We start from the raw sequence: 27,517 nt of genomic DNA, 5'->3' as shown, positions 1-27,517 counted from the left end.
TTGATCATTGGTTGTGAGTTTTGTGTCTAGAGTTTTGAAAAATGACATCAACGTTCAGAAATTAGTGCCAAAATGATTGTAAAAAACTGTAATACATGTGGTAATATGAAGGCTCAAACTGGCATGTGAGATCAGCCGCTGCTCCTGTGTGTGTGTGTGTGTGTGTGTGTGTGTGTGTGTGTGTGTGTGTGTGTGTGTGTGTGTGTGTGTGTGTGTGTGTGTGTGTGTGTGAGTGAGTGAGTTCGTGTGTGTGTGTGTGAGTGAGTGAGTTCGTGTGTGTGTGTGTGAGTGAGTTCGTGTGTGTGTTAGTGTGTTGCTTGCTGTGATTTAGGTTTGTTTTTTCATATTGCTCTCTCTCTCTCTCTCTCGCTTTCTCCTGTTGACCTGTCTTCAATTGCTGATGTTTTCCCCTTTTGCTTCCCTGTCGTTGTTTGTATCTCAGATCATAACTCAGGTCCCATACTGTGCAGGCAGATTTATCTGAGCGAACATATCCCCCCCCCCCCCCCCCCCCCCCTTAGCCCTTAAGCCCTCATCACTGAATTTTCACATGTTTATGTGTGTGTGGACTATGGTTGCAAAATTCAGGGAACTTTCAGTAAATTCCCTGGTTTTCCAGAAATCCTGATTAGAGGAAAATGTGCAACCCTAATGTGGACACACTTGTCTCTGTGTGCTTGTGAGTTAGATATATATATAAGCAGAGGGAGAGAAAGTGTGTGTGTGTTTATTTATCATCGTCCATGTTTATATTGGTCGAAGGGGATTGGGGTGTCAGGAGGAGAGGAGAGTATGATGTTGTGATTTATGCAGATGTGTGGTGAGGAGCTCTGTGCTGGGCACTTAATGTGTTTGGGTCTGCTGCTATCTGGCCTGCTAATGTGGGCCTGGGCAGCAACCGTCTGGAGCTAGGCTATGCTGGAGCTGGAGGTGGCCTGGCTGTGTGTCTGTCTGGAGGGGAAAGGCTGGCCACAGAAAGCCAGACAGGCCACTCACACTCAACTACAGACCTCTTTTTCCAGCCAGAGAGCCGAGAGCAGGAAGAGATTGTTGTGCCTCAGCTGAATTAGAGAACAGCTGTAGGAAGAGAGGCGTGTGTTTTAGTGTTTGAACATATGAATTGGATGACAGTACTGGAAAAATAATGCCTTTGTTGTACATCATCCAAAGGTGAGCTATACTGAACAAAATATAAACACGACATGCAACAATTTCAACAATTTTTACTGAGTTCATATTAGGAACTTCGTCATTTGAAATAAAATCAGTCGGCCCTAATCAATGGATGTCACATGGGGTGCAGTCATGGATGGGCATGGGAGTGAAATACTGCTGAGTTTCATCAGCTGTCCTGGTGGCTGGTTTCAGACGATCCCGCAGGTGAAAAATCCGGATGTGGAGGTCCTGGGCTAGCGTGGTTATATTTGGTCTGCAGTGGTGAGGCCGGTGGGACGTACTGCCAAATTCTCTAAAATTACGTTGGAGCCGGCTTATGGTAGAGAAAATAACATTACATTCCCTGGCAACAGCTCTGGTGGACATTCCTGCAGTCAACATGCCAATTGTGCGCTGCCTCAAAACTTGAGACATCTGTGGCATTGTGTTGTGTGACAAAACTGCACATTTCAGAGAGGCCTTTTATGGTGCACCTGTGTAATGATCATGCTGTTAAATCAGCTTCTTGATATGCCACACCTGTCAGGTGGATGGATCATCTTGGCAAAGGATAAATGCTCACTAACAGGGATGTAAACACATTTGTGCAGAAATGTTGAGAGAAATAAGCTTTTTGTGCATATGGAACATTTCTGAGATCTTTTATTTCAGCTCATGAAACATGGGACCAACACTTTACATGTTGTGTTTATATTTCTGTTCAGTAATACATTTGCAGTATATTACAATTCTAAATGCAAACACAGTTTAAAAGGTCATTATATTATCTCAAAACTTGTATCTGTGAGAAAGATATCAGTGGTATTTTACTGTACATGTTGAATCACTTGCATTGTGCAGTTTGGAATATTATTCATTCAATTGTTTTTTCAACATGGGTATTGATTTTTGGATTTAGAATTTTAGGAAATGTTTAATGAAGACCTAAGTCAAGACCTGCTATTGACCATGTTGAATTCAAGCGTTTTGATTTGCGATCTGAATATATATTTCCTGACATGTGATTGGAACAGTAGTAGCGTTGGTTGTCCCATAGGCATCTTTGCTCCCACACAGTGATTGAATAGAGACTGAGGTCCGGGCCTTACTATGATAATGTGCCAAACTCGGCTCTGCTCCCAAAATCCAGGATTAATGCCTGCTTTAGGGGCTTAGCATGGGCAGCCATTCAGACGTGCATGGGATTGCCTGGGCTGCTACCTTGGTCCCCTGTTATCGCCTGCAGAGGTTGACAGGGCTAGGAGCCACTGGAGGAACTAACTGTCTCACTTTAGCACCCTGACTGACCGTATCACTCCACACTCTGTATCACTCCGCGCTTCACACTCTGTACCACTCCACACCTTCCACAGGCCATGCCACACTACCAACCTGGACATCACCTTTCTGTTTGGGCTGTTAGATGGGAAATAAGGAGTTTTTAAAGCCTGATCTTGATGTGGAAGATATGATATGAGTCATATGACATACAGTATGTAGGCTTTGTCATGTAAATACTGATGTTTCTGACAGGTGCAAACATAATCATAATGAACTAGGAATTGCTTCAACAACATTTGTCTTTCTCAAATTACAATTAATTGGATATTTCACAGGGTATGAAATATGTAAGTTATTTGTATTTTATAATCAACAATGTTCAATTTTGTATTATTACCTTGAATATGTTTACAAATGTGTCTACTGTATTATTTATTTTATATTTGCTAAATTAGCTAATTAAATACTAAATCAAATGTTTGTCCCAGCTTTGAAATGCTTAGCTCATCTAATTCTTTCCAATTAATTAATTTAAGCTCAAAACGTAGCAGCTGAGCAATTATAAACTGTGATAATTTAAAAATGAAAATGATTTAGTTCATAAAGCAATTAACTGTAGGTATATGAAGTCGTGGTAAATTGAAAAGCAAAACAAAATGATAAATTATAATTGGAATTATTTGTTGTTCGACACAGCTGTATGTCGATGCATGGGTTGCTTTGGTTTTCTCAACTGACAAGAACACCATCATGTACTTTGTTTATCCTTAGCCCCAAAATATTCTCGTTCTCTCACACACACACACGCACTCACACAAACACATGCATACACACACATGTAAACACACAACCCACACACACATACTGTAAGGTTGCTATATTGCATTGTACAACTCATATCAAGTTCTTGTGGGTGTGTAATTGTCTTAGTCCTGGTAATTTGTGTGATTTCTGTAGTGTCATAAAAATATGTTGTATTGGACTGTATAGTAGCAGTGGTACTGAACGTGTTGGTCATATATGTATTGTTGCCAATGTACAACTATTGCTGTATATTTCACCTTATAACTACTATCATGACCATACCGTGTAAAATAGTCAAGTATAGGATTACTGTGGAGCAGTATCGCTGCAATGATTTGGCAGTGAACCTTTTTGTTTGTGTGTGATTGTTGTGATATGGTAGACTTGTGTCCCACATGCCTCCGACACACGAGGCAGCTCTGTTGCCTGTGTCGGATGAGTGACACCTGCTCTCGTCCTATGAGACGTCCAGCTCTGTGCTGTCAGCGTCAGCGGAGTGTCTGGGATTGGCTGTTTCCAGACATCACATGTCAACAGCCCTGTGGAAACATCTGCATCTTGTGCTTCAGTTCAGACCCACTCCTTTTATTTTTCCTGCTTTCAAGCAGACATGGGCACATATGCAGCTGTGTTTGAAACACATGACAAATGCAGAAATATTTGACTCCTTATCAACAATCCCGAGCTGTGTATATTCTCTGAGGAGAGCAAGCACACTGCAAAGGCTCCACATGTTATGACATCACAACAGCAGATGAAACAGTCGATGTCTCTGCGGGATTAATTTAATTACATGAATGTTGTTTATTTTTCTGTCTCCCCATGACATCCTTGTTGCTTTATTTGTTGCTGTTGTTTTTTCTTTTGCATGTTAGCCAGGATGTTTTTTGCCTTATTAGTTAAATCTGTAATATCCATCAGAAGGAATAAGGGGTTGGGTAATCATGTGGGCCAGCCAGATCTGAGTCTGCCTCTGCCTCTGCACGGCGTCTATAGTACAGTGTCTGGGCTGTGGTAAATACGTATGGTCATTCCCCATCTTATTACATCTGATTATTGCACTCATGTGGATCATCTCTTTATGCCTTTCTCATGTCTGAGGAACTTTTACACTCTCATGTGTGAACCTTATGGACTGGGGGCTGCAATGTTTCAAATACGCTTCTTTATTCTGTGTCACCCCACATCCAGTGGGAGGATTCTAAATAATTCTGAAATATTTCACAATGTGCAAGAGTTGGGATGATTTGTTATCCCAAAGAAAAAAAATATGGATTTATGTTAGTATAATCCAGCCTTGACCTCATGTAGATAGGATTTATATTATGTGTGCTACAGATCAGGCGGTATAAACGATGCTGTGAAAACCCACGGTCTATTTAGATTTATCTGGGGCAGGGATGCCTTGTTATTTGTCCCTGTGCTTACTAGAAAATCTGAATATCCGAGAGGATACATTTCCATTGAGATTGATGGGCGCAAAGCAGCATGCTGCAGTGTAGTTTGGTGCAGGGACTGATCTGTGTAAGAGTAATGGCCGCTGGTTCGGCACTGTGTTGATTCCATCTTGGCTGTCCTGCAATCAGCCAGAGGAAGGGGGGGGGGGGGGTAGAACCCTTTTATTCCTCAGACCCCCTCCTTCACCACCCCTGGAATATAATCCACTGTCTCCTGACCTTCAAATCATGCCGCGCTGCAGTCATTTCAATTGGCCTGGCCGGCATTAGCGTGAAATGTCCTCTAGCCACTCTAACCGGCACATGGAAGATTTCCTCTCTCCCAGCATGGCCTCCCACCTCTTCTTCCCTCCTTTCTCTCCCTCTGCCATCATGCTCCCTGAAGTCAGGGTGGAGGGATGGAGAGAGCTTCCTCCTCCTCCTCCTCATGTTGGTAATGATCCTCCACAGGAGATGCTGCTGGTCAAAGCAGAGAAGGCCTTCACACCATTTTAGATTCAGCTTTGTTTGTGTTGCATTCTGTTATAGGGTTGAAATGATTCAAATCTTATAGGGATTGATACTGTATACTATAATAAATCAATTGTGGGCATTTTGTAATCTAATTATTTTGTGTGTAAAATATTTATCAATATTTTTTGGGGACAAATGGAAATGTACATTTACAGTATGTCAATTGTAATATTGAACTTATCTTGCCGGTGGATGCTTTTGTGTCACATGTATGATTTTAGTGTTAACCCACTAAAGGGCCTGGTATTAGTATGAGTCCAAAGAGAGCCCATGGTGTAGCCGGTGTGGTGTAGTGGGTCAGTACCGGTACTGAGTTTATTCTCATGTTAGTGATGCAGTGATGAAGTCATAAAGACTGAGGCAGGGCAATCACTAACTCACATGCCAAGGCCCAGCCTGTGTTATGTTGGTTGTAGACAGATATTTTATCAATAATTGAGAAAACCCTATTTGATATTATCTGAATATTAAAAATATATCAGAGCACAAGCAGCATTCATGGTTGTCTTTAAAAGCTGAGTCAGAGATGCGTGTCATGCGTACACAGCCTCCAAAGAGACTCTTTATTCTGAGGGGTCAAGGAAGCCTCTAAATGTTTGGTATGTCTTAGCTCAGCATAGCTAGAGACATGGTTTATTTCAAAGAAGTCACAGAAAATATGTATTTTCATCCAGAATGCGTTGTTCATTTACATGGAAAATTATAGAAATGTTTGCAGTGCAACAACTTTTCAACATGATGTCTATCATCAGCATGTCTCATAAATTACTCCTAACTCCATATTCATAACCCCTGATGAATATGTTACGCCCTAGAATTCATCTTATGATGTACTATGAAACATCTCTTAACCCTTTTGGATGCTCCTGTCTGTATCTGAAGGAGGTTGTAGAGGTATGGATTTCAAGTCCCTACTTCCTGTTTCTGTGTCGATTGGTTGACGTCAAGAGCAGGTGTGGGAGGCTGTGTGAGTCAGTGTGACGTGTCTACCTGTAAAGGAAATGTCATGGCTGTGACACTATGCTGACTGAGAGAAAGAGGAGTGACGTGTGTTTGTGAGTCATGTGAGAGATGTGTCCTCTGGCCCTAGAGATGTTTCCAGTGCTGTCCTCATCTGGAACCTTCTACAGCAGGTCCATGTCTCCTTCCTTCTGCCCTCCGGTTGTTATTACATACAGTATACTCTCTGTATGATTAATGATCCCAATGAGAGTGTCCATAACACTATAGCATAGGGCTAGAATTGAAACGCATGCAGGGGATGTAGAGCATTCTGCTATTATTGCTCAATAAACTTAGCAGCCATTACATTTGTTTTGCTTTTGTTGAGAATAAAACAGAGAGGGCTATGAGGTTTCAAATCAACAACTGGGCCACTCTAAGAGATGGACTTATTGGAATTGCATTAAGTTGATTAGAGCCAGAAATGAATCCCATTTACCACAGAGCAGTGTTAAACACACTGTTTCCCCCAGCAATGGCACCGCATTGACAGTCAGTCAGCATCAATTGAACTATGTGATGTGTATATCCTCATCCTGAGAGTTCTGGCTTTGTTCTCTTCTAATAAAGACCGTCTGGGTCTGTCTGTGGCAGCAATGTTTCATTTCCTCCTTTTCCAGAGATGGCCCTGAGTAATGCACAGTGCTTATCATACTACTGGAGAGCACTGACACAACACAACACAGCTCTCATATCTGATACCAACATGAACCTGGCTACCCCAGTCCTCGTTTCACCGCTCTGTGAAGCAGCAGTAAGGAGGAGTGTTGTTGTGTTTTAATCAGAGAATATGTCCAGCTGGACTGAACCAGGGCTGTTACATTGTGACCCCCTCTCCTCATTTACATATGGGATACATAGGGGATATGGAGGTTCAGACGTGGCTTATTGTGGTCCGTCACACATGAAAGACACACATCTACTATTGTTGTCAGAAAAGTTATTGTGTACAGCCTTGAGCTGAGAAAAACACGGAGGTATATCTGGAGGCAATAGTGTGTGTTCATATGTGAGTGTGTGTCCGTTTCCTAGTAGTAGTGAAAGGGTGTGTGAAAGGGGGGTTGTGACGGGGCCAAGCTGTCCCCGGCTGGCTGTCCATTCATTGTGTCCCCAGCCCCCTGTCTAATTAATGTGAGCCACACTCATATACGTTATTGCACCCGGGGTCTGTCACTCATTAATCATGTGACCTTCTGTGGCGCGGTTAATGACCTTGGTGGAGTAGATCAGCTGGATATGGCTGGAGCCACGGAATTCAATTGTTTCTGGAAGTGGCTACGGTCACGCCAGGCAATTTAAACGGCGGCCCCGTTCGGGGTCCTTCTCCTGGGCCAGCGCCACCTCTACCTGTGTGCCTGCGCCTGGCTAGGGGTTCTTACAGGCTACGCCACAGGGCTGGCCGAGCCACTGCCAGACAAAGCAGAGAGGGGACACAGGATGGAGATCAGCAGGGGATAAGAGCAATCTGCATCTCAAGTTCTCTCATCCTGGGCCTGTTTGGTCTGTCTCCTCTGTAAGTACTGGATCTCACTCTGCATATCTCCCCCCTCTGTGATGATCTCCCTCTTCCCCTTCCTGTCAAATTCTACTTTCTCTAGAAATTCTCAATGAATCCTTAGAGATAGCCGCGATCTAAACTTGGAGGCTGCAAACGAGGCATAGAGGCAGATAAATGAGATTAGTAACACACGGTTAAATGTCAGAATTCTCGTTAATGTTGCCACCCACTCTTTTTAGCAAGTTTTGCCAGTTAGCTGGTTTTGGCAACTTTTTTCTGTCTAATCGCCATATAATGAATCATTGTGATAATAATCCAGACTCTATAGGTGTGCAAAGTTTAAATAAAAATGGTGTCAAGGCTGCCGCCGCCTTCTCGCAATCGTAGCATTAAAATGTTGGCTTTCTTCTCGGTGACATTAAAATGGAGGGATTTTGTTTATCCATGCCTTTGTTTACTTAACATTTTGCTCAGCGGGGGGAGTTTCAGATAGCTTGTTTTCAAGACAGTCCCTGCAGACAGCGAGCAAACACTCCACAGTGTCATCAAACAGAACAATCCTCAACTTTCCCCCCTCCGCAGTCCTCCACAGCGCACACACAAATGTGCCAGAGAGGAACAACACCATCATGGAATTTGATTGAAAATGATTGTCAGAATTTTTGTGAGTCTGCACTGTAATAATATGCAGGCAGGTTTATTTTTTATTTTTTAGATTCATACACTTAAGTGTAACCCTTCACAGAGAAACCACATTGATGGATGAAAACATTGCATTTTCATGTGGCAAACTTTGGTGGGTACTGTGTCATTAATGAATGCACTGATGTGTGAAGGGATTCTAGATTCTCTATCTTTAAGGTGGCATCAACAGCCAGTTGGGCATATTCTGAAACCTGAAAAAAATAAAGGATGAGATAAAAGCAATCTTTGTGAATGGAGAAGTGAGTTCACTCCTGTATGAAATGAGTTCTGAATTGAGCTCATTCCACATTTACGTCTCCCATTCTCTTTGGATAAATGTGAACTACCATATAGTGGATCTGTGCAGCGCTGTGGTGGGATAGTGATGACTGACTAGGCTTCTGCACTCATGTCAGTTTTCACTTTTGTTGTTATTGCACACACAGACACACTATTGCATGGAATGTAAGGGAGTCTATAGCACGTTGTTTGTTAGTTATTCTGGAAAAATCTATGCTTTTTGATATAATATAACAAATATTACCAAACAATCCGACCTGAGTGTGTTTACTCCAGACCAAGGTTAAGTTAGACAGACAGAGTTTGTGTCAGGTTCAATGTCAACATAAAGAATGCCAGAGCTGGAGTATGTGTGAGGTGAATGGGGGCTGGGGCTAGGGGGGCTGGGGGTTGGGTGGAGAGGCTTGGGATGGAGCCTCCCTCCCTACCATGCCTCATTAAAGCACATTCTGTGTAACTTTCTGGCTCAACCAAACACACAGACATACCTACCATTATCTTTTTCCTTCCAATTTTTCACCCTCTCCCTTCAGTACTTCTATCACCTCTGTCTCTCCTTCCTCCATCTTTCTTCCTCTCTCGCAAGTGCAGGCTTGATTAATATTTTCCGCTGTTCTGTAACCATGGCAATGAGGTCACTGCATATGATACTTAATTGAATCTTTCCAGTGCTTTTGTGTTCATCTCCTGGTCCGGACAATAAACATCTTCTGCTGATGACTCCAACCCCCTTCCTTCCCTCGCTCCACTCCACTCCCCTCCATCTTTCTTTCTTTCTCTTCATTTTCTTGTATGAATGTATTCATTTTTTCCGTCCCTCCCCTGCTTCCACCTCAGTATTCCCTCTCCCTCTTTCTCCTCATCTATTTCTGACCCAATCTTCCTTTCTCCGCATGGCATTCTTTTATTTTTTACTCATTGTTTTCTCTCGTGTCTTGTCCTTCGCTATGGAGCAATTTTTGCTTTACTATTATCTTATCTAGCCCAGCTCTATCCTGGCTGGTTTTGTTTCTCCAGCTCTATCCTGGCTGCTTTTGTTTCTCCAGCTCTATCCTGGCTGGTTTTGTTTCTCCAGCTCTATCCTGGCTGGTTTTGTTTCTCCAGCTCTATCCTGGCTGGTTTTGTTTCTCCAGCTCTATCCTGGCTGGTTTTGTTTCTCCAGCTCTATCCTGGCTGGTTTTGTTTCTCCAGCTCTATCCTGGCTGGTTTTGTTTCTCCAGCTCTATCCTGGCTGGTTTTGTTTCTCCAGCTCTATCCTGGTTGGTTATGTTTCTCCAGCTCTATCCTGGTTGGTTATGTTTCTCCAACTCTATCCTGTCTGGTTTTGTTTCTCCAGCTCTATCCTGGCTGGTTTTGTTTCTCCAGCTCTATCCTGACTGGTTTTGTTTCTCCAGCTCTATCCTGTCTGGTTTTGTTTCTCCAACTCTATCCTGGCTGGTTTTGTTTCTCCAGCTCTATCCTGGCTGGTTTTGTTTCTCCAGCTCTATCCTGGCTGGTTTTGTTTCTCCAGCTCTATCCTGTCTGGTTTTGTTTCTCCAGCTCTATCCTGGCTGGTTTTGTTTCTCCAGCTCTATCCTGGCTGGTTTTGTTTCTCCTTGTCAAATGAACCTGCTGGGATTGAAATTAGAGGACTCAGAGCTGTTTAATGCATGTAATAATGTACATTGCCACTGCCCGTGTCCTCCTCCCTCTCCATCCCTTTCTCTCTCTGCTCCCACCCCTCTTTCTCTCTCTGTCTCCATGTCTCTCTCTCTCCTGCATGGACACACTTTCTCCACCTTTACCCCTCTCTCACCCCCTGCTGCATTTGCATACTTAAATCAGTCTCAGGCGCAATCGTTAAATTGAATTGAAAAGACCGATGATTCAAGTGATGAAACAAAGCACCTGGCATCCCAGGGAACCATTGATACACAAAGTGAGCCAGTGACACAAGGCGCTCTCCGAGCAGGTGTTCTGATTAACGCCCCACAAATTGGGGTCCTCTAAAATCCAGGCACAAGTGGAGAGACACGCGTCTCTCCTCTCCACACAGCACACAGACAGACCAACACGCAAACACACACGCTGGCTCAGCCTTTGTTCACGCAGGCATGGCAGCTAATCCGTGACAAGAGGGTGTACAGATTCAAAATACAAACACTGGAGTGGATAAAACTGGGAAGAGGAGGGAGGAGGGAGAGAGAGGGTGAGGAGAGGGAGAGAGGGGAGAGGAGGCAGGAGGGGGAGAAAGGGGGTGTCCCGCGTCTGGATATATAAAATAATAAACAAGATTCTAAACAATACGGGTGTCATGAATTTGAAACCTACTGTTTTATTCATGTTTTGATTGCCACCTTGCCCCGGTTTAGTTTTAATGCATTTCTTTGATATAGGTTTTTATATGGCCGAGTGTGTGTAGAGAATATAGATAAAGATGACATGTTGCATCACTCTTATTTCACTTGCGTATATCACTCAGGACAAATGAAGCCCAACCACAAGGTGCAGAGCTCTGATGGCTGGGCCGCTTTACAGGAAGTCAACAACATATTATTCAACCAAAAAAAGTATCTTTACAGATCAACTTGACAGGTCATTTTCCTGAATGAGGTTTCCATAGTGAGGTCCTTCCATCAACTCTAATAACTGCACTAGGTGAGGATGGAGCCTCAGAAGTATCTATAGAGCCAAAGAAAATAGAGAGAGAGAAACAAATAAAACTCAACATCAGATTTGGCATATGCACCATAAAATAACCATTAGTAGTTACCTACAATCTGAAGTGACAGTCTATCAATAATGTCACTCTGAAAATGGGACAGGTTTGTTGCTGCCTCTAAATCAATGGGGACTCCATATAGCTGAAAGCAGGCAGGTATAGGAAATGCATTAAGGCTGGACGTTGATGGGAGTGGTGTGAGCGCTGGGACACCCAGTGGCTCAGAGGGACATCGTTCAGGAGATGTGGTGGCCCTGCTCGTGATGTCTCTGAGCTGGGCAGTTCCTGAACGATGTCCCTCTGAGACCTGCCTGGGCTGGAGCTGAGTCCTGCAGGCTACACTTCACCTAACGACTGCAGTTGTATGGTATTATTCTCATATATCTAAATGTATTCAATTGCCCATCAAATATTGATGATAAGAAATGCATGCTCTTAGCTCAAAGCCTAGGGACGTCAAAAAACATCATGCAGAGTATTTGATAGAAACCTGGCGAATTTGTGTATGTAGAATTCACTGTTCACATTCGTAGTAGGGCTTTACACAGCAAAAATAAAAAATCTTGACATCCTTTTAATATATAAATATTCTTATTTTTTACAATATTCTAAATGTTTATGCATATCAAATGCACGATCACTATGCTTATGTGTGTGAAAACCTTTGCACACACTTAAGACTAATAGGGTAAACCACTTAAGTTATGTAATAAACTGGATTCATCTGAGTTAGTTTAAAATACAGCATTAACCAATCCTGACATTATGTCCCCTGACACGTCCTTCAACAGCCCCCCCCCCCCCCCCTCAAACAAACACACACGTGCCTGCGTACACACACACACACAAACCCATGCACTCCTCCCAGACGACACATTTGCATAAAATCTGACTAGGCGTTGTATGTGAATGGAGTCTGTTCATGAATGGCCCAGGCAGACATTGGCTGGCAGCTTTGAAAGACGACTAAGGAGCACGTGCCTTTTCTGCTGGCGTGTTTAAAGTGGCAGCACTTGTGTGTGTGGAGCCTACAGGATGCCGTCGTGTGCTCCCCCTCCGCCTTCTCTGTGCCGCGTGCTGGCGTAACAGGCAGGCGTGGCAGCAACAAGTGTCTGCACATTACTACGCTTGCCAGCCCCTCACTTGGCAGCCAGCCTGCCCATCTGCCTGCCCCCTTATGTAGATAAAGAGCCAATTGTGCCAGGGGAGTGCGTTGGGGGGTGGGCGGCGAGATAGAGCAGGGGGAGGGGGGAGATGATTTGCATAGCGTTGCTACGGGGACACCCATCTGATGTTAAACAGTAAAGCAGCAATTAAGGGTCATTAGTCCTTTTGTTTTGTGTTCCAGCGTGCGGCGCCGTCGCCCCAGACTGCACTGGGGCTGCCTGTGGGAATGTCAGCGCTACACGTGTCTACACGCCATCCCCCCTCCTCCTCCTCCACGCCGCCTCTCTGCTACTCAAGCTGCTTCCTCCTCCTCTTGTATACAAACCCCCGTGGGTGGGCGCGCTGCTGGCACAGACCTGGCACAGATGATGATGCCACTTTGGCAAGCCGCCCACCGTATGTCGACTAGCTGGTGACAATACAGTGACAGGAAGCACCAGAGTGTTAGCACAGCCTCTTCTGGCACGGCATAGCTCTTCTGAGATGGCTCTATTACTGTAGTTTACCCTATTAGTTTACCCTATTAGTTTACCCTATTACACTATTACTATAGAATTATTACACACCAATAGTTATACTATTACTATAGAACTACTACACACTAATAGTTATACTATTACTATGCTGAGTATAGCATAATTTACTGCACTATGACTTTGGGGTCACTTAGAAATGTCCTTGTTTTTTTAAGAAAAACAAAAAATGTGCTTTTCTTTAAAAAACAAGGACATTTCTAAGTGACCCCAAACTTTTGAACGGTAGTGTATATATAAAAAATATAAAAACCCTAAATCATGACCCTAAGAAAACAAGAAGGTAATATATAAGGTAAATATTAGTTGGTTAGTAGGCTCAAGAATGTAAGTCATAGTACAGCAAATTATGCTATACTCAGCATAGTAATAGTATGACTATTGGTGTGTAATAATTCTATAGTAATAGTGTAATAGGGTAAACTAATAGGGTAAACTAATAGGGTAAACTACAGTAATAGAGCCATCTCAGTATATTTTTGTATACCCTTTTTCTCCCCAATTTCGTGGTATCCAATTGGTAGTGACAGTCTTGTCTCATCGCTGGACTCGGGAGAGGCGAAGGTCGAGAGCCATGCGTCCTCCAAAACACAACCCATCCAAGCCACACTGCTTCTTGACACAAAGCCCACTTAACCCAGAAGCCAGCCGCACCAATGTGTTGGAGGAAACACCGTACACCTAGCGACCATTTGAGTGTATACTGTGCCCGCCCTGCCACAGGAGTCACTAGTGTGCGATGGGACAAGGACATCCCTGCTGGCCAAACCCTACCCTAACCCAGACGACACTGGGCCAATTGTGCTCCGCCCCATGGGTCTCCCGGTCGCGGCCGGCTGCACCTGAGCCTAGACTTGAGGGTATTTAGGGTATTTTTGTACAAACAAATTACACTTAGATCTTCTTTCAAATTTCACTTTGAAGCCAATATGCTTGTATTTATGTATCATAGTTCACTCAATTAATGTTTTGCATCTAATGAATGGCGAGGGCCTCTCCAACTGAAAGGGTTTTATTGTAATTAAGTGGCACACTGTGGGTGAGCCACTTTGGTACCAATATGACTCATTCTAGCCCTGCCATTCTCTCCCTGGTTCTCACAGCAGCACCACTGAATGCTACACTACATGGCCAAAAGTATGTGGACACCCCTTCAGATTAGTGGATTCAGCTATTTCAGCTACACCCGTTGCTGACAGGTGTATAAAGTCGAGCACACATCCATGCAATCTCCATAGACAAACATTGGCAGTAGAATGGCCTAACTGAAGAGCTCAGTGACTTTCAACATGGCACCGTCATAGGATGCCACCTTTCCAACAAGTCAGTTCGTCAAATTTCTGCCCTGCTAGATCTGCCCCGGTCAACTGTAAGTGCTGTTATTGTGAAGTGGAAATGTCTAGGAGAAACAACGGTTCAGCCGTCAAGTGGTAGGCCACACAAGCTCACAGGACGAGACTGCAGAATGCTGAAGCGTGTAGAGCGTAAAAAAGTCTGTCCTCGTTTGCAACACTTACTACCAAGTTCCAAACGACCTCTGGAAGCAACGTCAGCACAATAACTGTTCGTCGGGAGCTTCATGAAATGGGATGCCATGGCCGAGCAGCCGAACACAAGCCTAAGATCACCATGCGCAATGCCAAGCGTCAGCTGGAAAGGTGTAACGCTCGTCGCCATTGGACTCTGGAGCAGTGGAAACGCGTTCTCTGGAGTGATGAATCACGCTTCACCATCTGGTAGTCCGAGACGAATCTGGGATTGGTGGATGTCAGGAGCACGCTACCTGACCGAATGAATAGTGCCAATTGTAAAGTTTGGTGGAGTAGGAATAATGGCCTGGGGCTGTTTTTCATGGTTCGTGCTAAACCCCTTAGTTTCAGTGAAGAGAAATCTTAACGCTACTGCATACAATGACATTCTAGACTGTTCTGTGCTTCCAACTTTCAGAGTTTGGGGAAGCTCCTTTCCTGTTTCAGCATGACAATGCCCCCGTGCACAAAGCGAGGTCCATACAGAAATGGTTTGTCGAGATCGGTGTGGAAGAACTTGACTGGCCTGCACAGAGTCCTGACCTCAACCCCATTAAACACCTTTGGAATGAATTGGAACGCCGACTGCAAGCCAGGCCTAATCACCCAACATCAGTGCCCGACCTCACTAATGCTCTTGTGGCTGAATGGAAGCAAGTTCCCACATCAATGTTGCATCATCTAGTAGAAAGCCTTCCCAGAAGAGTGGATGCTGTTATGTCAGCAAACATTTCATGCCCATGATTTTGGAATGAGATGTTTGACGAGCAGGTGTCCACATTATTTTGGCCATCTCTATCAGCGAGGGGAAAATACTACCCCCTTCCACAACAAAACCAATTTGTCCAAAATATCTCTCACAAAAATATCTCTCATTATGTGGTGGCCATGTACCTTATAAGAATAAGGTGCTCAGGAGCAGTTATCTTGATAGTCTCCCAGGACCATAGTGAGTAGCATGGGGCAGTCAAAAACACAACAGCGTCACCTCAAGGTCAGAGAAACACCTGAAAGGAAAGCAGAGATGTATTCCCCTTTCTCGGTTCATATTTGTACAAGTAGTTTATCTCAACTAACTCATTTGTCTCTGTCTGGTGTACAATACGTCTAAGTGTCCATAGCTTCAGAGGAAAAGCACCAGAAAGCATCTCGACAGGTCAGGTGTGGTATGGAGCGTGTGTGTGTGTCTCCTGGTGTGGTAGCGAGACCCTCCTCAGCTCTGCTCAGTCTGTATAGAAAAACACTTACTGCTAATGCAAATAGCAGGGCAGCATAAATCAGGGGCCACGCGTGGCCGGGAGAATATCGTGTAATAGTTATTGCGAAATGAAGTAGCATTGGGATCAATATCCCACTATATCTCACTCTGGTGTAATGGTGCAGGGGGAAGCTGGAGGCCAGAGGAGACAGCAGTCCAGGTCTCTCCATCCCTCCACTGGGCTTATAAATCTGCCTGAACTGCAGCCTGCTACTCTGCTACCCCCTTATTAAAACACATACGGAATCAGCAGCACCCCAAAACCAGAATGTAATCCACTGACCTGGAGTCAGCCGTAACACAGAGGCATGGCTCCCCTTGTCTTGTGGCAGGCCACGGGTCAGGGATTGACTGGCCGGAAGAGGCTCCGCCTCTCACTAGGAATGAAAGGAATAGTGTTTAAACAAATGTGTTGTTAATTTCAATGTTTGGTGGTAAAATATTTAGATGCTACAGCAGTGGAGTCAGAATGGTTATGTACAGGTACAGGTACAGGTACAGGTACAGGTACAGGTACAGGTACAGGTACAGGTACAGTCTCTGTGGTCTGTATAGTTGATTTCCTGAAAGGCATTTTTTCAACTAGGAAAATTCAAGTGTACGAGGTTAAATGTATTGAATTGAACATTTGTGCACTCTGTGTCAGCCCGCCATATGTGCGATATGAAAATTATGTGAAAATCAAAGGCAGGAGGAGGGATGTTATTAAACATTCACTGCTGAGGTTCGCCCCTCCTTTTGTAAAATGTTTTTTTATGCATATCATGTCTACAAGGTTTCCTTTTCTAGCCTCTGGGTTGAAATGAAACACACTAACAAACAGCACAAAAGCTTAGCTAGCAGACATGTACGTACACAAAGAATGTGGCCCTAATGCCTGCCTCCCATTTGCCAGCTCATGTAGCCCAAGCCCATTCTTACACAAGGCCCTGTTCTGTGATAAGTGTGGCCTTATGGCTCAGTAAGAAGAACGTATACAAAAGTATGCGAATCGGAAAGCTGAGGATTCAAAATGACAATTGTGGCTTGTTGTTTTCTTTGAATGCTTTCTTCGAGGACAGTGATTGAAATGGATGAAATCAAATTGGATTTCTTATTCGATTGAAGGTTGAAGATAATGATTATCTCCTCTTGTGCCTTTCAGGTCTGTGAAGAAGGTTCCTGGTAACGCCACGGCAACAATCGGTAAGTGTGTCCTCACAAATTCATGTGTTTTTTTTCATCTTCAGTGTGAATTTCCCTGTGAGCTCTTCAAAAACCTCCGTCTTTGTCTTCTGATTTTTTATTTCATTTTTTAACCTTGCTCATTGCATTTAGTTACAAAACTCTACTATGAGGCAGAGAGGACAGTTGGTTTGGTGGAGAGTGTCCTTTCATGACAGTGGATGTGCAGAAACCCATTACAGTATTGATCTGGAAACTGTGTCCACCTGCCGTATGCCATTCCAGCACTCTGTCACTCACACAACACCAGGGATAAAAAATGGAGAGCCGACTCTCTCAAAATGTGACTTTAGTGAGGACAACGTACAGGTAAAAATCACAGACGCTGACCATGAAATCTTCTGTCACGCCAAAGCATCCGTGGTATGGAATTATTACAGAGTGATCTGTACTTTTATAGGATCGATTAAATGAGGTTTTGCCTTGCAAGCGTTGTAACATGTTCCTTAAGATGAATTTTATAGTCACACACTCTATGAATTCATAATTTTGTTAATTTAAAATGTTTCTTATGTAACAGTATAGCTTCCGTCCCTCTCCTCGCCCCAAACTGGGCTCGAACCAGGGACCCTCTGCACAAATCAACAACTGACACCCACGAAGCATCGTTACCCATCACTCCACAAAAGCCGCGGCCCTTGCAGAGCAAGGGGAACAACAACTTCTAGATCTCAGAGCGAGTGACGTCACCGACTGAAACACTATTAGGGCGCACCACCACTAACGAGCTAGCCATTTCACATCGGCCACACTTATGCATTGAACAACTTAACATGTAATCAGTCCCTAGAAAATGAAAATCTACTACGAAGGTTCTAATTAGCATGTGACTCAAATTGCTTAAAGATATACTGGTCATTATTATTTAATAAATGATTAGTATTGATGAAATATTCACTTTATAATATATTATCAATTAAGTGAATATTTCAATGATGAGGGTATGTTAGTTGGATGTTACAATGAAATGTAATGTCTCAATTGGAAATAAAATGCTTAAAGTTGAGCTGACTTTGCTAAAGCCCTGCGTCACCATGCTTATGATGGTGGATGAAATGGCAGTGCATTCAGCTATGTCCTATTTTCACTAAGGGCTCTTCTGGTGCCCTCTGAGGCACAGATTCATTATAATCAGCAACAACTGTTTTAATAGTTAACATCGAAGCCCCACTGTGTTTAATGCTAGAAGTAATTATCATATAAATACAAGGCTCTCTTTTATGCAAAATTTCAAGATGCTTTAATGTAACAAACAGATGTTATTGCAATCTCTCCTAATTAGATGTCTGCATTATGTGGTTTTACTAATCAACACCAATGAAGTGCTGTTTTATGTATTTGTATTCATTAATCCACTCAAGTGTAGTTTTATGGCTGTGAAGTGGATAAATGAACGGGCCTGCATGCTCTCTCAAAGAGGAGCCAGATGGAGACGAGAATCATTTTGTCAAGGAGTAGTAGTAGGAGCGCGCGCACACACACACACACACACACACACACACACACACACACACACACACACACACACACACACACACATGGTCTTTATGGGATCTGTGGAGGGATAGAGACATCCTTTCCAGAGCCCTTTCATTTCCAGCCTGTTCATGTTTGTTTTCTGTTCTTTGAGATTCAGGCCATGCAGATCCCTGTATGTCCATGGTGCTCAGCTCCAGCACATGGCCCTCTAGTGTTCTCTTCTCCCAGACAGTCACAGAGTGGGGCACCTCTCTTCTCCTTATCACTCCCTGGCCTCAGTGGCCTAGACTTAAACTTGGAAAAGTCAGCAGGGTCATAGGTCAAGGGTTAGCCGGGGGGGGGGGGGGTTAAGGCCAGCCTGGCTGTGCAGATCAGGGAGGGAGAGGTCAATAACACTTGGGAAGTAAGGAGTGTTGCCAGACTGCAGTGTTTGGGGGCGTTGCCTCATCTGACACCATTAACAAAGCAGAGCGTATTCGTGTAAGGCACATGTAAAGCGTCCAGTCAGACTGACCTCTGACCTCTGTGTATGGCGTTGTGTGACCAGTGGCCAGCCCCTAATCCCCTCCTCAATGAGTTGACAATCGAGAGTATTGATCAGGTCAGCTGTCTGAGGCTGGGGGTCAAGAGCTGGTCTAGTCTGGTCAGGCTAGGTCTGTCTGTCTCCTCTGTCTACAGGTAGTCATGATACAGAGTAGTTTCTGTCCTCCCCCCAGACCACCATCGTCCATGTCCAGGGCGACTTGTCCATCTAACTCCATGCTTATGCTTCTGCCCCTATGTGAAAGATCTCATACGTCTGCATGAGCGTCACTTTCTCGAGGTTAAACTAGAATTACAATTAGGCTATGTGTAAGACACAGCAAATATAACGCATTAGAGCTTGTGTTACTGACTCAGGAAATAGCTGCGTTTTCCCCATAAGACAGCACAAATTGTTAAAAGCAAAGCTTACACTGGAGAGCGGGGGTAACCTACACCCTCTCCCAAAAATCACATGCCTGTGGCTCTCCAGAGCGGCAGGCCCCTTAGAACTCCTGCCCCCCTCCAGAGCCCCCTTCTCCCCCGCTGCTCTCCTCTAGGCTCACCCTGAGACGGCCAGCCAGCTCCTACATCTGGACATGGTGAAGAAAGAAGAAAACACCAGGAAATATATAAATAAAGAGGTTCCTCACCCCCTCCAAACTGTCTCTGTCTGTCTGTCTGTCTGTCTGTCTGTCTGTCTGTCTGTCTGTCTGTCTGTCTGTCTGTCTGTCTGTCTGTCTCTCTCTCTCTCTCTCTCTCTCTCTCTCTCTCTCTCTCTCTCTCTCTCTCTCTCTCTCTCTCTCTCTCTCTCTCTCTCTCTCTCTCTCTCTCTCTCTCTCTCTCTCTCTCTCTCTCTCTCTGTTGAAGTGGCCAAAGGTAGAACAACATCTGGAGCAGCAGTTTTCTTTCTCTCTTTTTTTTCGGGGAGATCCAGGCCCCTGATAATCCCTCTCCCTCCTCATTAAAGGGAGCTGAATAAACACAGGCCTCTTCCAGTTGTTCCTGCGAATTTCCTCACCGGGCGTCAGAATACCCGAGCAGGGGCCCCTGGATCAAAGCTGCCGCTGGCCCCGGGAGTGCCAAGGGTGCCGCGCATTGGTGGGGTCGGGCCCATTACTCCTCTCTCTGGGAGCCTCCGGGGCTCCTGGGTCACAGCCTGTCAGCTCTGTGTCCCTCGTTCAGGAGGAGAGAGAGGAGGAGAGAGGGAGAGCAGGCCCAGACCCACAGCCGCTGTATTAGAGCTAAGACAGGGAGCAGGGGATCTATCCAGTCCTCAGAGAGAGAGAGGGGGGTCGAGAGAGATGAGGTGAGTGGAGTGGAGTTAGGAGAGGCAGGCTGGAAAGGGATTGTTGTGAGAACCTCTGGCTTTAGGTGCTTGGGTCTGGTATTTAGTCATCTCAAGGAGTTCACTTTTTGTTCCTGCAGTGTGTGTTGTAGGCTGTGCTCCTTCGTTCCTGGTATACACTGTGAAGTCATCCACAGGTTTAGAGTAGTGCATTAAAATGACTTGCTGTAGGGTCTAGTGGTGGGAAACCTTGTGCTATAAGCAGCTCCAAAGAAAATATAAATAAACTCAAAATTGCATTTTCATTTTCTTCCATAGAGTCAAAGGTGGGGACAGTTTCTGTGATATTGTAGAAAGAAAACAAGGTTTCTGATAGTTTATGTGAGCAGAGCCATGCTCTAATGCACTGACCCTGGTGTGACATTAATTTTCTAATTCCCTGCACTTCCTGGCAATCAACTTAGAGGGGCAGTGGTTCGCTGGGAAAGTTTGTTGTTGAGGCAATTAAAGGCAGAAAGTAAAGCAACAACAACAGCAGCAGCAGCAGAATCAACACAACAGCAGAGAACCATGCCCTGCGATATAATTGCTTACTCAATAACTCTGAGAGGTGACAAAATTGATCAAAAAGCATCCCTGGTGTATTGAAGAAAAGAAAAACAACCTATGTTAAATGGCCAATGTAATCAATGTACCCTGATACTAGAGAGGCAATGTGTCCAGGGCACATAGTACGTACTTAAAGGGGACCCTAGAGTGTGTTTACGTGAGTGTGTCTGTGTGTACTCCTATCTATGTCACCTACTTGCTTGTGTGTGTGTGTGTGTGTGTGTGTGTGTGTGTGTGCGTGCGTGCGTGCGTGCGTGCGTGTGTGCGTGCGTGTGTGCGTGTGTCAGGACCTTGTGGCCATTGTCAGGCTCCCATCAGCCCCTCCATTAGGTACTGAGCTGTGGGTCAGAGCGGGAGCCCACCTGGCTTGAATACTGATGAGGAGGAGAGCAGAGCAGGGCTGTGGACTACACACACACACAGACACATGCACACACAGGACATGTTTGCACATCACTGAAGATGTGCAAATAGACACAAATCACATATACACACGCATACATTCCACTCTCACATTTCACTCTCACATCAGACACAAATGACAGTAGAAATATACTGGTGCACACATAAACATATTACCACTAAACATGTGCAGAACATAATGGCTGAACACATGCAGACAAATACACTCTGTGCTATGAAGTTTATCTGGTTAGCAGATAAAAGCATGCGTCTCTGATTACTGCCTTTCACAGCCTATCACTGGACTCAGACATAGGCCTTTCAAAGATCACTTCATCAGGAGCAGGCAGATCATAGCTTACACATGCTGAACAAACGTCACACACAGCAGAGTACACACACCGGCGGCACAGCACAAAGGCAAATATGGCCGCGTCCTTCTCCCTCCTCTGTCCTCCTCTCTTCTCGTCTCCTCCCTGGATCTGCAGAGCAGGCACATGCTCGTGACGGGAGATATGTGGACGGTCATTACACAGAGCGGAGGAAACACGGAGCCGCCGCACACACTGGAAATGTTTTCAGACACACACCAACACACACACACACACGCAAGCACACACACACACAATGCCTGGGAATGATGAGATTTATGGGTCAGATTCCAAGCCTGGGCAGGACCCAGAGCAGGAACCATGGCCACAGACTGCTAGGCTCTACTATGTACTGTTTGGAGCTCACATGTATATACTGTAGCTGGCTCAAAACATGTTTTACTACATTTCTACTGTGATACAATGATAAATATTACTTTTGCATGTCTGTTTATATGGAAGATGTATATATGAAGAGTTTTATTACAAACTGCTGTATATTCATTTTCAGAAACGTTAGTAAATTTACTTTTATTGTTTAAAGAAATTATGAAAGAGATTAGTGTTTTTTTTAAACTATCTAATTAAGGGGTTGTTCAATGACATACCTGTATTTGTTTAAAATCTATCACTTGATGGTGATAGAAAAAGTTTTTCTTAAAGAATTCAATACAGTAATATGAGATCTGTATGTAAAAAAATTACTTTCCACATTTTAGTAATTTAGCAGATGCTCTTGTGGAGTTTGACTTATAGTAAGTGCCTTCATCTTAAGATTCATTTTAAAGGCCACATATGAGAGTCATAGAGGACACGACTATTAGATTCCAGCTAAACAATGGATATACAGTGGGGCAAAAAAGTATTTAGTCAGCCACCAATTGTGCAAGTTCTCCCACTTAAAAAGATGAGAGAGGCCTGTAATTTTCATCATAGGTACACTTCAACTATGACAGACAAAATGAAAAAAAAAAATCCAGAAAATCACATTGTAGGATTTTTAATGAATTTATTTGCAAATTATGGTGGAAAATAAGTATTTGGTCAATAACAAAAGTTTATCTCAATACTTTGTTATATACCCTTTGTTGGCAATGACAGAGGTCAAACATTTTCTGTAAGTGTTCACAAGGTTTTCACACACTGTTGCTGGTATTTTGGCCCATTCCTCCATGCAGATCTCCTCTAGAGCAATGATGTTTTGGGGCTGTTGCTGGGCAACACGGACTTTCAACTCCCTCCAAAGTTTTTCTATGGGGTTGAGATCTGGAGACTGGCTAGGCCACTCCAGGACCTTGAAATGCTTCTTACGAAGCCACTCCTTCATTGCCCAGGCGGTGTTTGGGATCATTGTCATGCTGAAAGACCCAGCCGCATTTCAATGCCATTGCTGATGGAAGGAGGTTTTCACTCAAAATCTCACGATACATGGCCCCATTCATTCTTTGCTTTACACGGATCAGTCGTCCTGGTCCCTTAGCAGAAAAACAGCCCCAAAGCATGATGTTTCCACCCCCATGCTTCACAGTAGGTATGGTGTTCTTTGGATGCAACTCAGCATTCTTTATCCTCCAAACACGATGAGTTGAGTTTTTACCAAAAAGTTATATTTTGGTTTCCTCTGACCATATGACATTCTCCCAATCTTCTTCTGGATCATCCAAATGCTCTCTAGCAAACTTCAGACAGGCCTGGACATGTACTGGCTTAAGCAGGGGGACACGTCTGGCACTGCAGGATTTGAGTCCCTGGCGGCGTAGTGTGTTACTGATGGTAGGCTTTGTTACTTTGGTCCCAGCTCTCTGCAGGTCATTCACTAGGTGTGGTTCTGGGATTTTTGCTCACCGTTCTTGTGATCATTTTGACCCCACGGGGTGAGATCTTGCGTGGAGCCCCAGATCGAGGGAGATTATCAGTGGTCTTGTATGTCTTCCATTTCCTAATAATTGCTCCCACAGTTGATTTCTTCAAACCAAGCTGCTTACCTATTGCAGATTCAGTCTTTCCAGCCTGGTGCAGGTCTACAATTTTGTTTCTGGTGTCCTTTGACAGCTCTTTGGTCCTGGCCATAGTGGAGTTTGGAGTGTGACTGTTTGAGGTTGTGGACAGGTGTCTTTTATACTGATAACAAGTTCAAACAGGTGCCATTAATACAGGTAACGAGTGGAGGACAGAGGAGCCTCTTAAAGAAGAAGTTACAGGTCTGTGAGAGACAGAAATCTGGCTTGTTTGTAGGTGACCAAATACTTATTTTCCACCATAATTTGCAAATAAGTTCATTAAAAATCCTACAATGTGATTTTCTGGATTTTTTCTTCTCATTTTGTCTGTCATAGTTGAATTGTACCTATGATGAAAATTACAGGCCTCTCTCATCTTTTTAAGTGGGAGAACTTGCACAATTGGTGGCTGACTAAATACTTTTTTGCCCCACTGTATAGCGTTTTGCCCCCAAAATTTAAATTTTCATGCACATCTAAAATATATAACGAACAAGAATCTAAACGTAAAGTGTTGGTCCCATGTTTCATGAGCTGAAATAAAACATCCGAGAAATGTTCCATACCCACAAAAAGCTTATTTCTCAAAAATGTTTTGACAAATTTGTTTACATTCCTGTTAGTGAGCATTTCTCCTTTGCTAAAATAATCCATCCACCTGACAGGTGTGGCATATCAAGAAGCTGATTAAACAGCATGATCATTACACAGGTGCACCTTGTACTGGGGACAATAAAAGGCCACTTTAAAATGTGCAGTTTTGTCGCACAACACAGTGCCACAGATGTCTCATGTTCTGAGGGAACATGCAATTGGCATGCTGACTGCAAGAATGTCCAGCAGAGCTGTTGCCAGAGAATTTAATGTTAATTTATCTACCATAAGCTGCCTCCAATGTCGTTTTAGAGAATTTGGCAGTATGTCCAACCGGCCTCACAACCGCAGACGTGTAACCTCGCCAGCCCAGGACCTCCACATTCTTCACCTGTGGGATCGTCTGAGACCAGCCACCCGGACAGCTGATGAAACTGAGGAGTATTTCTGTCTGTAATAAAGCCCTTTAGTGGGGAAAAACTCATTCTGATTGGGTGGACCTAAGCCCTCCCTGGCCCACCCATGGCTGCGTCCCTGCCCAGTAATGTAAAATTCATAGATTAGGGCCTAATTTATTTATTTAAATTGATTCCCTTATATGAACTGTACTGTAATTCAGTAAAATCATTGAAATTGTTGCATGTTGCATTTATATTTTTGTTCAGGATATGAATTAAACATCTGAGAACAGTCATATTTTACACCCACGTGAAGATACCCATGAGCAATAATTTCTGATGAAAAAACAGAGATGAGGAAGATGGTGAAGTGGTAGAAATATCAGAAGCTGTGGTGCTGCAGCTTTTCTGTTTTGATGGGGGAATGGGTGTGGGTTTGGAGGGGAGAGTGTAGTGACGGAGGGAGAGGGAGCAGGCCAGGTTGAGTTCAAGGCCAGAGAGAGTTGCAGTGACCTGGGGGTCAAGCATGAGCAGTAGGAGACAGAGGCTGGGGGAGAGGTTACGTGATGGCCTCGACGCGTCCGACCCACAGGCTTCGCAATGGGACCCTGGGGACGGCGAGGTCAGCAGGCCTCCCTTCAACACCCACGCATTACTGTGCCATTTAAAGCCACCCAGCATCTATTTCCTCCAATAAAAACGAATAACCTTTTCTGTCGGAAATCACGGCAGCCCTTAAGTGCTGACTAGAGCAGGGGCCTGACTGGATGGCCTGTAATTGTGGTGCAGGAGTCCCCCTTTAGTTTCTTTTTTGTGTTTTGGATTAGTATTGTTTTTCAGGCCCCTCTTGGTCCTCGGTGCTTTGCGTGTCATTGCCTGTGTCGCTTGGCTCACACTCAGCAATCAGACAGGAGCTGGAGAGAGACTGGAGAGAGGGGGGAAACAGCAACTCAAGGACCTTTTATAATTGGGAGGGATTTGTGGGGGGGTAGTTGGACTTTACATTTGGTGTCAGAGTGTCGGGGTGAGGCCGGGTTAAAGAGGCAGCGATAGGCCCTGGCGTGCTGCAGTGAAGAAGCTCATTGTAGCGGCAGGAGTGGGGGTGTCTGCTGTCTATTTGTTGTTGGGAGTGATGTGACATATCTTTGGAAGCCAAGAGAAATGGTTCTTCCAACTCTTTAGTCATCAGTGTTCCGTCATTTGAGAGATGTACAGCTTCCAGATCCAGAAGCATGGGCCTGAATGCTATCAGTGTATTCTTAGATTTACTCCTCACTAAATCACACTGAGGGCCTGCCTTAGCAAAGCCAGAAACTGAAAGAATTGCTTGTTTTAATCTTTATCTGTTTTTGTTACAGCACCCTTATAAAATATTTAATTCATGGCTGTTTAAGGATGTTGTTTACAGTACAAATTGTGATGAACTAGGGTTTGCATCGTGTTCAGCAGCTCTTCTCTTTTTCTATAGTGTTAACATGGAGTTTCTAATAACTGACATAAAACAAGGCTATCTTTACTCAGATACTTTTAAACAAGGCTATCTTTACTCAGATACTTTTAAACAAGGCTATCTTTACTCAGATACTTTTAAACAAGGCTATCTTTACTCAGATACTTTTAAACAAGGCTATCTTTACTCAGATACTTTTAAACAAGGCTATCTTTACTCAGATACTTTTAAATAAGGCTATCTTTACTCAGATACTTTTAAATAAGGCTATCTTTACTCAGATACTTTTAAATAAGGCTATCTTTACTCAGATACTTTTAAATAAGGCTATCTTTACTCAGATACTTTTAAATAAGGCTATCTTTACTCAGATACTTTTAAATAAGGCTATCTTTACTCAGATACTTTTAAATAAGGCTATCTTTACTCAGATACTTTTAAATAAGGCTATCTTTACTCAGATACTTTTAAATAAGGCTATCTTTACTCAGATACTTTTAAATAAGGCTATCTTTACTCAGATACTTTTGTCTTTTACAATCAGTTTTGCAGATGGTTTGATAAAGCTTTCCTTTCTAGTAATTAATGCATAAAGGAACATTTCACCGGAGCGAGAATAGACAGAGGCAATTAGGTGTTTTTCACAAAGCTCTTAAACTGACAAAATAGTCATTGTTACATTGTTACTGGCACCAATCATATTGGATCTTTACAAATGAAGCTTTAATTTCACTCCCTTTTCTGTGCAAAATCAGGATAATGATGAGTCTTACCTGCAATGCAATATGAGTAATACAAAAATAATCAAGACTAATTATAAAGTGTGTGTGTGTAGTCTAAGTGTGTGTGTGTGTAGTCTAAGTGTGTGTGTGTGTGTGTGTGTGTGTGTGTGTGTGTGTGTGTGTGTAGTCTAAGTGTGTATCACCCCATTCCTCTAACACACCCTCACCCTTCATCGACTTCTCCTTTCTTCTTCTCCAACATCTAACATCCATGATCCCCCTGTCTTTCTCACTATCTCTCCATCTCTCCCTCTCTTCCCTTCTTTTCTCATTTTTAATGGCAGATGGAGACAAATGGCTCAGCTGCCAGCACACCCCTCCAGATCAATCTGAAGCCCAACAGTAATGAACTATTTGCTAAACTTACATGATTGATTTCCATTTAATGCTTCCAGAGATGGTTTAAATGAAGACTGATATCCTAGCCCAGGGATGGGGGTCTGGTAGGCTGTCTTTGGGATGGACAGGAGCATCCGGGGTCTGGGGTAGAAACTCTCCCAATTAAAAAGTGGTAGA

The 27,517-nt window shown here is 43.8% G+C and overlaps 1 long non-coding RNA gene across 1 annotated transcript in view; it reads left to right on the top strand.

Moving 5' to 3' along the window:
- Positions 1–24,877, top strand: part of LOC139384825 (uncharacterized) — a 61,928-nt gene extending 37,051 nt beyond the window's left edge. Inside the window, exons 2-3 of the long non-coding RNA XR_011628882.1 lie at positions 17,027–17,067; positions 24,684–24,877. This is a non-coding gene — a long non-coding RNA (uncharacterized lncRNA). The remainder of the gene's footprint in view (positions 1–17,026; positions 17,068–24,683) is intronic.
- The last annotated feature ends 2,640 nt before the right edge of the window (positions 24,878–27,517 follow it).

Source organism: Oncorhynchus clarkii, chromosome 26 (assembly GCF_045791955.1).
Source record: "Oncorhynchus clarkii lewisi isolate Uvic-CL-2024 chromosome 26, UVic_Ocla_1.0, whole genome shotgun sequence".
Lineage (NCBI taxonomy): Eukaryota > Metazoa > Chordata > Actinopteri > Salmoniformes > Salmonidae > Oncorhynchus > Oncorhynchus clarkii.
This window is presented reverse-complemented; position numbering and strand designations above follow the sequence as displayed.